Raw genomic sequence first — 15,172 nt, 5'->3', positions numbered from 1 at the left:
CAAGTACTCCTTTTCTTTTTGCAAAGGCAATAATATTGTTCTAGAGCTACATGTGATATTGTATACTAGAGAGCTTTTGATTAATATACTCACACCCTTCCTTGATAACCTGGTGGTAAGACACAAAGGACCAGCCTCACTTCTGGCATGCCAAGAGAGTTCAGGTCCAGGTTCCTCAGTTCTTGAACGGTAGGTGGAGAACTTAGCTTTGATAGCTCTTCAGCTTCTCCTAACAGAATTCTACTTAACGGTCTTAAAACTTACAATTAAGAACTAACAGACTAATAGACTAACAACCAAAGCAGCCTGGAAACTTGAAGCTTAGAAACCCAGAAGCTTCCTTGGCATGGTTGGTCACTCCTCTTATAGAGCTTGAGTACCTCAGCTCTCCTAAGTCCAAACTTAGTTTCCTCACCCACAAACTGTTGGGGTACACTTACTTCATAGGCTGGTATGTTGTACGTATTGATGACATACATACATACTAATGACATTAGCTCATTCTCACATTTGTTATTTCTGTCCTACCCGGTTATTTTGGTTCTTTCCCTGTGGTTTACCTATTAAGTTTAAAAGGAAATGAACTTAAGAAGCCCCCTATGCCAACCTGCTTCCATATATCCTTTATCTATCTATATTAAAGGTTGCAGCCATATATGGACCTTATGCTTTAGCTCATCACCACCTACCTAGGTGAAAGATTCCCAGACATGTATGCTAACTTTGCCACAGCCAAAATACTTTAATATAAATATATTACAAATCAAACCCATAAGAAAATAAGAAATTCATAAAAAAAGATATGTAGGCAAGCAAACAGACTAGCCCTGTAGGCTACAAGTGGGACCCACCTCCGCCCCTCTTCTTTCAGCCCCAAAACTCCCTGCCTGACACCAGAATTCCCCTTCTCTTTCCTTTCTGCGCACCTGCTCCATAATCAGCATGTTTCATTTTAATTTTAGCCACTTTTAATCATTTTGGATTGATTTCATTACAAAAGCAAAGGACACTGAGACAAAGTCATTTTGAACCAAAACACCAAATCATATTGATTTTTTCAGAATGCATTTTAGATTTTTGTTGTTGTCCCCCCCGCCCCGACCAACACAATTTGGCAAAACCAACACTAATTCCCAAAATGTTTTGGGGGTCACCGAATCGGCATTTTTCATCGAAAAAAGTTTTGGTCACAAAATGTCACCCTGTTCCAATCTCATTCGAGAATCAGCCTGAGCCCACTGGGGAAGAGGGTGCTCTGATCAGTGACAGAGGGACTGATGTTGGTTTCTAGGTGAACTCCTGCTTCCCCTAAAGCTGTAGGTTGCTTCTCCAGTCCAACACAAGGGCAGAGGGCTTGGACGTAATTACCAGAGAAGGGAGTGTCCATCACAAGAGACTGAGAGGAGAGTTCAAGGGTTGGTCCATCCTAAGCCTTTCTGCTGACGTTACCCAATGAGGGGGACCATGGAGCTCACCCCCCTGGATACGGTGACAATAGCATGACCCTCATGGTGGGTGGATCTTGCTAATGTATGGCACAGAGCGACCAGGGATAAGGAATGTAACATTTCAAATGGTGGGGGGGCTAATTTTAAAGCAACAGACCGAAACAATATACTGCCAAGAGCAAAAACTGAGCCAGGCTCCAGCCATCTGCTCTGGTCTCAGTGGACAACATATACATTGTTTCCCCATAAGGGACCAAATATGCAACAGCAACACTGCTGGCAACCTCTCTGCCTGGCTATCCAACCCTATTCTTCAGCCAGGCTTTTTATAGCCACTGGAGAGATCCCATGAGCACTTTCTCTTAAAGTGACAATCTTTTATACACAGACAGTTAAGAAGACAAAATAGCAGTTGATACCCCCATGATTTCCAAATACCATTGGAGCCTTCTTTTTGAGTCAGCAGAGCAGAGTCCTGTTTGAGTCAAACTGAGCATCCATATCTAGGAGCTATCAGTAGAGGAATACCCTTGCTAGCTGGATCAGAGGGAGGGAGGGACGGAGGGGTGGAAATGAATGGATAGGTGCTGAGGGTGGATGGGAGCATACAACTTGATCTTCCCCGTGCTGGGGAAGGGCAGGCAGGGATGTGCCCAGATCCACAAGGCACTCATTCATAGGTCCATAAAACCAGAAATAAGAGTCTAATAACATCTGATTAATTGGTATCTGGAACTTCTTCTTGGCACCAGGCACTAGATCTGAACAGGGGCATCTCAGGAAGGGCTGGTGACTTTTTTGTTTGAAACTTTTTAAAGTCAGAAATGGAGATGGGGTGATCCTGAAATGCTTTGTGAATTCGTGCTGGTTGTGCTGAACTGGTTTGGCAACACAAACAAACAACCTCCCACCCCCTAAAAATATTCTGAAAAACTCAAGGTGTTTCACTGACATTTTCAAAAGGTTTAGAATTTTTTTTTTTTTTTTGCTTTGAAAGGTCTTTTCTTCTAGAAATTTCCTTTAAAAAAAAAAGTTTTAAAATGCCCAAAATCAAAATGAAACATTTTGTTTGACCCTAGAAATTTTTTTTTAACTTCTTGATTTGCCAAACATTTCATTTTTGGCTCAACCCAATTATTCCCCCTCCTCCCCCTTACGTGGTATGGAATTACCAGGGAACTGAAAAAAATCGGTTATTCACCCAGCTTTAATCCCAGTGGTAGATGTTTCATGTGGAAACTGCTCATGGATAATACTTCTCCTAGGTCTGTGAAAACAAGCATTGTAGGAAAGCTGAAATGTGAAAAGTGTGTTGGATGGGGGAGGGAGGCTGTATCTCAGGAACCCCAAGATCAAATGACCTCAAATTTGTGCCACAATCTCTATCGTGGCTCCTGAACGGGCATGCCAATTTTCAAGTCAATTCGGTTTAGAAGAAAGAAAAGGAGTATTTGTGGCACCTTAGAGACTAACCAATTTATTTGAGCATAAGCTTTCGTGAGCTACAGCTCACTTCATCGGATGCATACTGTGGTAAGTTTAGAAGATCTTATTATATACACACAAAGCATGAAAAAAATACCTCCTCCCACCCCACTTTCCTGCTGGTAACAGCTTATCTAAAGTGATCACTCTCCTTACAATGTGTATGATAATCAAGGTAGGCCATTTCCAGCACAAATCCAGGGTTTAACAAGAACAACTGAAGGGGGGGGGGGGTAGGAAAAAACAAGGGGAAATAGGCTACCTTGCATAATGACTAAGCCACTCCCAGTCTCTATTCAAGCCTAAATTAATTGTATCCAATTTGCAAATGAATTCCAATTCAGCAGTTTCTCGCTGGAGTCTGGATTTGAAGTTTTTTTGTTGTAAAATAGTGACTTTCATGTCTGTAATCGCGTGACCAGAGAGATTGAAGTGTTCTCCGACTGGTTTATGAATGTTATAATTCTTGACATCTGATTTGTGTCCATTTACTCTTTTACGTAGAGACTGTCCAGTCTGACCAATGTACATGGCAGAGGGGCATTGCTGGCTCATGATGGCATATATCACATTGGTGGATGTGCAGGTGAACGAGCCTCTGATAGTGTGGCTGATGTTATTAGGCCCTGTGATGGTGTCCCCTGAATAGATATGTGGGCACAGTTGGCAATGGGTTTTGTTGCAAGGATAGGTTCCTGGGTTAGTGGTTCTGTTGTGTGGTATGTGGTTGCTGGTGAGTATTCACTTCAGGTTGGGGGGCTGTCTGTAGGCAAGGACTGGCCTGTCTCCCAAGATTTGTGAGAGCGTTGGGTCATCCTTTAGGATAGGTTGTAGATCCTTAATAATGCGTTGGAGGGGTTTTAGTTGGGGGCTGAAGGTGACGGCTAGTGGCGTTCTGTTATTTTCTTTGTTAGGCCTGTCCTGTAGTAGGTGACTTCTGGCTCTATCAATCTGTTTCTTCACTTCCGCAGGTGGGTACTGTAGTTGTAAGAATGCTTGATAGAGATCTTGTAGGCGTCTGTCTCTGTCTGAGGGGTTGGAGCAAATGCGGTTGTATCGCATAAACACCACCCTATACTGGAAACCTACTGACCGCTATTCCTACCTACATGCCTCCAGCTTTCACCCTGACCACGCCACACGATCCATCGTCTACAGCCAAGCTCTGCGATACAACCGCATTTGCTCCAACCATCGCAGAGCTTGGCTTTGTGCAGGAAATGGCCTAACTTCATTATCATGCACATTGTGTAAAGAGTTGTCACTTTGGATGGGCTATCACCAGCAGGAGAGTGAATTTGTTTGGGGGGGTGGAGGGTGAGAAAACCTGGATTTGTGCTGGAAATGGCCTAACCTGACGATTACTTTAGATAAGCTATCACCAGCAGGACAGTGGGGTGGGAGGAGGTATTGTTTCATATTCTCTGTGTATATATAAAGTCTGCTGCAGTTTCCACGGTATGTATCTGATGAAGTGAGCTGTAGCTCACGAAAGCTCATGCTCAAATAAATTGGTTAGTCTCTAAGGTGCCACAAGTACTCCTTTTCTATTTGCAAATTGGATACAGTTAACTTAGGCTTGAATAGAGACTGGGAGTGGCTTAGTCATTATGCAAGGTAGCCTATTTCCCCTTGTTTTTTCCTACCCCCCCCCCCAGACGTTCTTGTTAAACCCTGGATTGTGCTGGAAATGGCCCACCTTGATTATCATACACATTGTAAGGAGAGTGGTCACTTTAGATAAGCTATTACCAGCAGGAGAGTGGGGTGGGAGGAGGTATTTTTTCATGCTTTGTGTATATATAATAAGATCTTCTAAACTTACCACAGTATGCATCCAACGAAGTGAGCTGTAGCTCACGAAAGCTTATGCTCAAATAAATTGGTTAGTCTCTAAGGTGCCACAAGTACTCCTTTTCTTTTTGCGAATACAGACTAACACGGCTGTTACTCTGAAACCGGTTTAGAAGGTGGATTTTAGAAAAGTTTGCAGAGTGTGGATGATAAATAGAAACTTTGGTGCAGTCTTGGCTGTGGTGGGATTCACTAGCCTGTGATGAGTGGGTGGATGGGTACAGGAAGCTGGAACAGATGGAGAGTTTATTCTATGGGGAAAGTTTCTGTAAATGTAAAACCAACAAGTAAATCAAGGATCGATTCCTCCCTTTTGGACAGTTCATCGCTTCTGGATCCCTCTCTGTTGCAGCTGAAAAGAAACTCAAAAGGGCCAGGTGAGTTACAGCATTTGCTCCTCTTGTGTGTTTGAGAGAGATATAAAGCCAGATCCTCAGCTGGACTGAGAAGGGACACGTGCGCGAAAGAGCCCTTGCCCCCATCCTGAGGTCACTTTCTTATTGGACAGTCCCTGTCCAGGCTGCTCGAGGCCTAAGGGGATATTCCGGCAGCTGTGGATTGCTGGATACAGACATGAGCCCCAACTGATCACTCTTCTTTGGGCCATGCCCCCTATGCCAGCAGTTGGGAGGCATAGCAGTGGCTATAGGATATCTAATTATTTCTCTGTATGGGTGCAATGGTGTCCACTCACCACAGCAGTGTCTCCTATTCTGCCCTGCAGCTGCTTTTATGCTAGCCAGCTGGGCCCTGATTGGCTGCTCTGTGCCACTTCTCTCCCATTGGCTGCTTTCTGCACAGCCTCTCTAGGCTGCTTGGAGGACTCACCTCCACTACTCTTTTCTGGGCTGGAATATGGCAGGCCCACAATGCCTCCACTAACCCCTTCCACTCCTGTGTGAACACCCATCACAGCATAGAAAAATCTTTGCAGAGCTGGATCTGCAGGGTTTAGAGCTGCTTGTATCGGTAGAGCTTAGTGGCCTGAAAGTGGCCGAGGATTGGGGCCTTATAGCTTAGTTCTGCTCTGCTCAGAATGTTCCCCAGAGAGAGAGCAGTTTGGGGAGAGAAGCAGACACCCTGTCTGTCACAGCCTAGCTGGATCCTGGATGCTGCTCCTGCTCTCATAGAAAGGGACCCCTGCTGAGTAAACCTGGGATTCATCTCACAGATACTGTTGGGTGGTGTTACAGGGTGGTGCCTGTAGGAGGTATTGTGTGTAGAGGTAGGACCAAAGCCTGAATACACAAACCCCAGTGGACTCTGGGGGAACTCGATACAGAGCTTTCAGTTACTCCCTCTCTGCACTGGGGCAGGAACCAAGTGGGGGAGGCTCCTATATTCTGGAGCTGTGCCTAGGCCTACCTGGCTCTTGTTGTAAGTTAGAGCTGCCTCAGGGCTGCTCAAACTTAGCCTTTGTTTTCCATGGGGCCCTTGGGGGTTTTGAGAAGCAGAGAATAGCCAGAATGCAGCGTACTCCGGTCATGTAACCGCTTCTAACCCTTATGCCAGGGGCTGAGATCAGGACTGGTGCAGAGTATTTATCATAGAATATAAGGGTTGGAAGGGACCTCAGGAGGTCATCTAGTCCAACACCCTGCTCAAAGGAGGGCCAATCTCCAACTAAATCATCCCAGCCAGGGCTTTGTCAAGCCTGACCTTAAAAACCTCAAAGGAAGGAGATTCCACCACCTCCCTAGGTAATGCATTCCAGTGTTCCACCACCCTCCTAGTGAAATAGTGTTTCCTAACATCCAACCTAAACCTCCCCCACTGCAACTTGAGACCATTACTCCTTGTCCTGTCATCTGCTACCACTGAGAACAGTCTAGAGCCATCCTCTTTGGAACCCCTTTCAGGTAGTTGAAAGCAGCTATCAAATCCCCCCTCATTCTTCTCTTCTGCAGACTAAACAATCCCAGTTCCCTCAGCCTCTCCGCATAAGTCATGAGTCATAAGTCAGACCCCTAATCATTTTTGTTGCCCTCCGCTGGACTCTTTCCAATTTTTCCAAATCCTTCTTGTCGTGTGGGGCCCAAAACTGGACACAGTACTCCAGATGAGGCCTCACCAGTGTTGAATAGAGGGGAACGATCACGTCCCTTGATCTGCTGGCAATGCCCCTACAGATACATCCCAAAATGCCATTGGCCTTCTTGGCAACAAGGGCACACTGTTGACTCCTATCCAGCTTCTCGTCCACTGTCACCCCTAGGTCCTTTTCTGCCAGCTGCTGCCGAGCCATTCGGTCCCTAGTCTGTAGCGGTGTGCCCATGCTACACCGGCTGGGGCTGCCCCCTGTGCAGCTGGTGTCCTGAGGGGACATTCCCACCCCTTTCATGCTACCCGAGGCTTAAGGGTCTTAAACTCAGACTCATACTTTAAGGCCAGAAGGGACCATCATGATCATCTGCCCTTCTGCAAATTGCAGGCCACAGAACCTCACCCATCCACTCCCGTAATAGACCCCTAACCTCTGGCTGAGTTACTGAACTCCTCAAATCATGATTCAAAGTCTTCAAGTTACAGAGATTTACACTGGTTTGAACCTGCAAGTGACCCATGCCCCATGCTGCAGAGGAAGGTGACACCCCCCTCCCCCCCCATGGTCTCTGCCAATCTAACCCAGGGGGAAATCTTTGGTGTAATGGCTAAGGGAACCTTTGCTCTGAATGTCACGACTCAGCCCGCTCAGAGCTTCACCTCTAAAGAAGCCCAGAAGGCACAGTCATGCTGCACAGCTGGAACTCACAGCCTGTTTTTGCTCTAAAGACAGGAAAAGATTGTAGGGTGGGTGGGAGGATGAGGACATGAACAGGAGTGACTCTGAAGGGGTGTCTCTAAATGCAGGAAAATCCTCTTTTCTAAGCATAGCTCTGCCAAAATGAGTAATTAATCCCAGTAGCTCCTTGAGTTATGATTTATATACTCATAGGAATACTGGGCTGGAAGGAACCTCGAGAGGCCATCTAATCCATCTCCCTGCACTGAGGCAGGACCAAGTACACCTAGCCCATCCCTGACAGGTGTTTGGCTGCCCATTTTAATGATATGATCACCTTTGATGGCTCAAATTCACCGTACAAGTTTTGCACCGTACAAGAACGCCTCATCTAACACGTCCAGTCAAAATTTTCCTCCATGAAGCAAAGTTAGTCACATGCAACACAACCTTCCTTAGCTACACACTTCATCAGCATAGCAAGAAATCAGGTGTAAAAATCTACACCTGGGTCATTTTCATAACAGCACAATGCTGAGCCCTTGGGCATATCATCGTGAGCAAGGATCAAACCTACAGCCTTTGAAACGTAAGGTCTACTAGCTGAGCTGGAAGTCCCAGCTTTACTAACTAAAGCTGCCGTTGGCTCAGTGATTGCTAGCTGTGGCCTAGCCCCCACTAGAGAGGGGCAGAGAGTCACACTGAGCATGGGTTACAATAACCATACTAGTTTTTCCCTACAAACTTAGTTGCACATAGGTAGCCCATGTAGCTAGATACAGATCAGTAGCAGCAGCTGCATGGTGCTCTGTGCATTCTAGAATAAGTGGGAGTCATTTACACCATTGCTAAGTGGGGGTATAATTCTTCCACATCAGAATGAGCACATTTGATACAGGTGCAAATGACACAAGTAACCTTTCTGCTCAATGACAGGTTTCAGAGTAGCAGCCGTGTTAGCCTGTATTCGCAAAAAGAAAAGGAGTACTTGGGGCACCTTAGAGACTAACCAATTTATTTAAGCATAAGCTTTTGTGAGCTACAGCTCACTTCATGCATCCGATGAAGTGAGCTGTAGCTCACAAAAGCTTATGCTCAAATAAATGTGTTAGTCTCTAAGGTGCCACAAGTACTCCTTTTCTTTCTGCTCAATGTTTTCAGCAGCATCAGAGGCTGGTTCAAATATCTAGGTGCATCTCTTAAAACCCTAGCACACACTACTAGCTCAAGCCCCCACCCAGAATTTCTGGGATCATTAAATACTTTTCCTGGATAGCTCGGTAGTTTGAGCTTTGGCCTGCTAAACCCAGGGTTGTAAGATCAATCCTTGAGGGGGCCATTTAGGGATATAGGGCAAAAATTGGGGATTGATCCTGCTTTGAGCAGGGGGTTGGACTAGATGACCTCCTGAGGTCCCTTCCAACCCTAATATTCTATGACTGAATAGGCAGTACTGCCCCCACTCACAAGCAAACTGAGTCTCTACATGAAGCAAGGAGAACTTAATTTGGGGAAATGGAACCTGGCATCAACTTGGGAAGACAACATTATATCTACCTGAATGGTCAGTAAAAGCCTCCCCCCATGGTAGCTTTGTCTGTAGGTCATTAACTCAGTTCCCCACCCACAGGTGTGAATATCCAACAGGCAAATGTCCTGTACCACAGCCCTTCCCCATTTCCCACTCGCTGAACCCCACTCCAGGTTTGGAGTCAGCTTTTAATGTAGTCCTGCAGTCCAGGCATGCACTCAGACAGTCCTGTCTCCAATCTCCTGGGGGAATGCTATTCGATCTGCTTCTGAGAAGCCACCCCCAACCCAGCTACAATGACTTCAGCTTTATTTAGTGGTTGGCTAGAAAGAACCTCACCTCTCTTTTTGCAGCTTCCTTCATTAGTTTCAGCAATGAGCATCCTTGGTGTTGCCCCCCAACAAGTACCTGCTGCTACATCCCCTCAAAAAAAATCCTCTCAACAACTGAGAGTGTTCAGTGGGAGAAAAATCAGTAGCACATAGGATCCTTGAGCAAAATCTTCCACGGGATACATTCATTGCCAAAAACCTTTCCCTTTTGCCCTCAGTTCCATTATGCAACCAATTCTGAGTTTTTGTACAGTTATGGTGACTCCTGGACAGGGCCAGATTAATCTTTTGTGGGCCTGGCACCAAATATATTTGTGGGACACTACAGCAGGAGCACCAGAACCTCCCCCTGCCCCACATCTTCCCCCCCTCCCACAAGGCCTTGCCCCAACTTTTGCTCCTCCCCCTTCCCCATTGCTCAGTGCTCTCCACCTCTATTCCCCCCACAGGGGTTTAAGCAAAGAGAATGAAGTCGCTGTATGCTTTGCTTTATATGTCCATATACTTCCTTCCTCTCAAACAAAAAAACCCCTTCATCATGTGGATCAATTAGCCACTTCCAAGAAATGCAGGTATAAACATGCATGAAATTTTCCACCACATATGAGCCTAGTTTGGTCCTTCATAACCCCATACAATTTTTGGCCACTCAGTGCATGGCACTTTCTAAAGCCAGACCTTAATTACATTTATTACTAAATAGTGTCTTAATGTGATAAATAACAGTAGTGTTTAATGTCTTTGGCATCCAAAAATCAAAGACTTCTGGACATAGTGTCAAGGTTCCTTCCCCACTCTTAACTCTAGGGTACAGAAGTGGGGACCTGCATGAAAACCCCCTAAGCTTATTTTTAGCAGTTTAGGTTAAAACTTCCGCAAGGTACAAACTATTTTACCTTTTGCCCTTGGATTGATTGCTGCCACCACCAAGCATCTAACAGGGAAAGAGCCTGCTTGGAAATGTCTTCCCCCCCAAATCCTCCCAAACCCTACACCCCCTTTCCTAGGGAAGGCTTGATAAAAATCCTCACCAATTTGCATAGGTGAGCACAGACCCAAACCCTTGGTTCCTAAGAACAATGAAAAAGCAATCAGGTTCTTAAAAGAAGAATTTTAATTGAAGAAAAAGTAAAAGAATCTGTAAAATCAGGATGGTAAATACCTTACAGGGTAATCAGATTCAAAACACAGAGAATCCCTCTAGGCAAAACCTTAAGTTACAAAAAGGCACAAACAGGAATATACGTTCCATTCAGCACAGCTTATTTTATCAGCCATTTAAACAAAACAGAATCTGACGTATATCTAGTTAGAACTTAGTAAGTAATCTAAGACTTCATTCCTGTTCTGTCCCCGGCAAAAGCATCACACAGACAGACTCAGACCCTTTGTTTCTCCCCCACTCCAGCTTCTAGCTTCTTAACCCTTTACAGGTGAAAGATCACCTGCTGAACCCATCCCTCCAACACAGGAGCCTACCAGGCTGCTGACAGTGTTCATTTATCTGCTACAACGCATCTGACTGAGCAAGGCAAATGGTGTGGGGAGTTATTACTGCAAGCGTTTAATGGGTGGGTGAGAGTGAAGGATACATAATGGAGGCAACCTTTGAGGTAGGGAGTGATGAGAAGAGGTAGCTGGGAGCATGTAGGGAGAAGGACTGGAGATTTCAAACTGTTTTTAGGGACCTTTCAGCTACTTTTAACTAATTTTTTATTGCAAACTTGTTTAACTGGCAATCCATTCCAACTGTATTCTGAAGTCAATGGAATTGCCCACATGCATTGAGAGGCATCTTAGCAGGGCTGGCTGAAAATTTAACTGTTTTTTGATGGAAAATTGGGTTTTTGATTAAACTAAATTGTTCATGAAAAGTGTTTTAGAGAAAAGCAAATTTCAATTTGATAAAAAGTTTTTTAAAAAACCAAAACTGAAATATTTTGATTAAAATCTACTACTGTGGTAGTTCCTGGGAGTTGTAGTTCAGTTTCCTTATATCCCCATTCTCCTCCCTGGGCCAGGCTCCCCAGCTGGACTATATCTTCCATGATGCACTGTGTCCACTCACCAAGAAGGGAGACCTGGAGTAAATGATACACCATGATTCACACTATTGTGAGTACAGAATTTGGCTCATAACACTACTACCTAGTTCTTTTTACCCTTGGATCTCAAAACCCTTTACAAAGGAGATTAATATCATTAACCTCATTTTACAGCAATGGAAACCAAGGCACAGGGCAGCAACATGACTTGCCCAAGGTCACCCAAAGCCAGGATTAGAACTCAGGTCTCCTGCATACTAAGCCAGTAATCTATCCATTAAAGCACACTGCCTCCTTGTTTGGTGCATGAGTCAGGACATGAGAAGCCGTTGCCTCCTTCACTGAGTGGCAATGGCTCCTGAAGAGCACATTAAATGAAAGCAGGGCTCACCATTTTTTGCTGCAATCCTAAATTAGCCCCCTCCCTTTAGGGCTCTGAGAAAGGGTTGCCAAGCAGCACTTGCGATGCTAGAAACAACTTCCACAGATGCATGAATTATGCTTTTCAAATCTGTATCATTCAGCTAAATCAAAGCCAGTTTGCACCAGAATCTGAACTGTTTTCGCTGACAGATGTCAGCTCCCTCTCCCTCCCACTTCAGCACTGAAGCACTCCAAAAAAAGTTCACAAAAGAGAATGGATAATGAATTATGTTTGTTTGGGTTTTGTTTTCTTTCTTCAGAGAAACCAGTTTTGTTCAAATTTTGACTCTCTGGACATGGATTAGGGCTTGAAAACTTCACTCCAAAGCTTTAGTCTTTCAGCCTGATCAGAGATACCGAAAACAAGTATCTGGAAATGCTTAGGCAACCTTAGCTGTATTACTGCCACGAATGCTCCAACCATTGTAAAATGTCCATCTATGTCAGAGTCTTAGAGTTTAAGGGCAGAAAAGACCACCAGATCATCTAGTCTGACCTCCTGTAGGTCAGAGGCCAATAATACCACCCAGCCCCCACACACCAACTCCAACAACTAGGCCACACTACTACAGCCCTCTGGACACTACACTATTGTGTGCCACAGGCAGAGAACAAGAGCAACAGAAGGGCTGAATAAATATTTCTGTTCTGTACTTGAGACTAAACAGATGCTAATCTCATCATACGGTTCCATTCCATTAGTATCTCTGGAGGGTGTTAAACAGCAACTACTAAAGTTAGACATTTTTAAATCAGCAGCTCCAGATAATTTGCATCCAAGGGTTTTAAAAGAGCTGACTGAGGAGCTCACTGGACAGTTAATATTGACTTTCAGTAAGTCCTGAATCACCAGGGAAGAAAGCTAGTATTGTGACAATTAAAAAAGTGTAAACGGGTTGACCCAAATAAATACAGGCCTGTCAGCTGGTATCGATCCCAGGGAAGATAATGGAGTGGCTGACTGGAAGAGGCCCCAGGGGTTTTTCGCCTTCCTCTGTAGCGTGGGGCACAGGTCACTTGCTGGAGGATTCTCTGCACCTTGAAGTCTTTAAACCATGATTTGAGGACTTCAAGAGCTCAGCCATAGGTGAGAGGTTTATCGCAGGAGTGGTGGGTGAGATTCTGTGGCCTGCGTTGTGCAGGAGGTCAGACTGGATGATCATAATGGTCCCTTCTGACCTTAGTATCTATAAAACTCTATGAAATTACTTGATTAATAAAGAGTTCCCTAACACAGGCCAGTTGACTCAAATCCCTGTCTCTGAGCTTACACGGCAATGTAGACATAGACCCACAGGGGACAGAGCTAACGTTGCATGTACTGCTCCGGAGCCAGATGTGGCTCTTCAGAAGGTAATATGCAGCTCCTTGTATAGGTACCGACTCTGGGGCTGAAGCTACAGGTGCCAACTTTCCAATGTGCTGGTCGGTGCTCACCGCTCAACCCCTGGCTCTGCCACAGGCCCTGCCACCACTCCACCAGTTCCCGCCCCCTCCCCGGAGCCTGCCGTGCCCTGGCTTGTCCCCCTTCCCACCAAAGCCTCCTGCATGTCAGAAACGGTGATCAGGAGGTGCAGGGATGTGCTGATCGGCGGGGTTGCCAGGCACTGGGAGCGAGGGCATGGCAGGCTCAGGGGAGGGGGTGGGGCTGCTGACATATTACTGTGGCCCTTTGGCAACCCTTGGCCTTATGTGAATTCTTGTCTTTCAACTGGCTTAATTGGGCAACTTTCGGTTCAGGCTACCTAGTCTCCACCTACCAGTGCTGACGAACATAGGCACCAACTCTGTGGGTGCTTGGGAAAAAATGGTTGGTGCTGAGCACTGACCGACAGCCCCCCTATCAGCACCCCCCCCGCCCAGTGGACCCCAATGATCAGCGCCTCCCATTCTCTCCCAGCACATTCCGCCCACCGTGATCAGCTGTTTTGCAGCATGCAGGAGGTGCTGGGGGCAGCAGAAGGGAGGAGTGAGTGTGTAGTGCACTTGGGGAAGGGGGTTGAATGGGGCAGGAAGAGGCAGGGCCTTGGGGAAGGAGGGGAGTGGGGGCAGGATCTGGCACAGAGCCAGGGGTTAAGCATCCCCTGGCACATTAGAAAGTCAGCGCCTATGATGATGGACAGAATGCTTTCCTGTACTTTTAATCTCACAGTTGTGATGCTGATTCTAGCTTTCTTAAAGGCCATTCACATGCCACAGAAAAAACCCCCACTGCTTTCCCAGTTTTGTATTAGACAAATAACATGCTGATCGTGATCAATCCCTACATGTCATTAAAGGCCCAATCCTTCAAAGTGCCCAGCAGCTCACAGGTCTGGGTGCTGTGATTCCATGTGCCAGCCAGCATCATTAGACACAGAGCTAGTGTGTTAATATTAGAAACATAAAACCAGTTCTAAACCAATTATCTGTGGAGTACATTTCTCCCCTTGCAGCTGGGCAGTCTACAACTACAGAAGCTGTACAAATTTTAAGCAATAAGCAAAGCTGCAGGCTTTGAGTCCCTGATACAAAAGCATACCTTATAACCTTGATATGAAGGCTGGGGTTTTCATATGAGCTGATGGCGGTGGGTGCTTAAATCCCTTGGGTTTCTTTGAAAAAGAATGCACAAAGGGAACAAGGAAGGGATGATTAAAGATCTGGCTTTCTCAGATCAAGATTGTGGCTCCCTTACACAAGTGGCGAGTTGTTCCACTGGACCCAATAAGACTACTTCAATAGGGAAGAGTATAAAAATATTGCTCAGGCATGCAGGAGTGAAATCAGGAAGGCCAAATCACACCTGGACTTGCAGCTAGCAAGAGATGTTAAGAGTAACAAGAAGGGTTTCTTCAGATGTTAGCAACAAGAAGAAAGTCAAGGAAAGTTCGGGCTCCTTACTGAATGAGGGAGGCAACCTAGTGATGGAGGATGTGGAAAAAGCTAATGTACTCAATGCTTTTTTTGCCTCTGTCTTCACAAACAGGGTCAGCTCCCAGACTACTGCACTGGGCAGCACAGCATGGGGGGGGGGTGACCAGACCTCTGTGGAGAAAGAAGTGGTTTGGGACTATTTAGAAAAGCTGGACAAGCACAAATCCATGGGGCCAGATGCATTGCATCCCAGGGTGCTAAAGGAATTGGTGGATGTGATTGCAGAGCCAATGGCCATTATCTTTGAAAATTCATGGCCATCGGGGGAGGTCCCAGGTGACTGGAAAGGCTAATCTGGTGCCCATCTTTAAGAAAGGGAAGAAGGAGGATCCAGGGAACTAAAGACCAGTCAGCCTCACCTCAGTCCCTGGAAAAAATCATGGAGCAGGTCCTCAAGGAATCAATTCTGAACCACT

The sequence above is a fragment of the Eretmochelys imbricata genome, chromosome 6 (assembly GCF_965152235.1).
Source record: "Eretmochelys imbricata isolate rEreImb1 chromosome 6, rEreImb1.hap1, whole genome shotgun sequence".
Taxonomy (NCBI): Eukaryota; Metazoa; Chordata; order Testudines; family Cheloniidae; genus Eretmochelys; species Eretmochelys imbricata.
The sequence above is the reverse complement of the archived record's forward strand: the minus strand, read 5'-3'. Positions refer to the sequence as shown.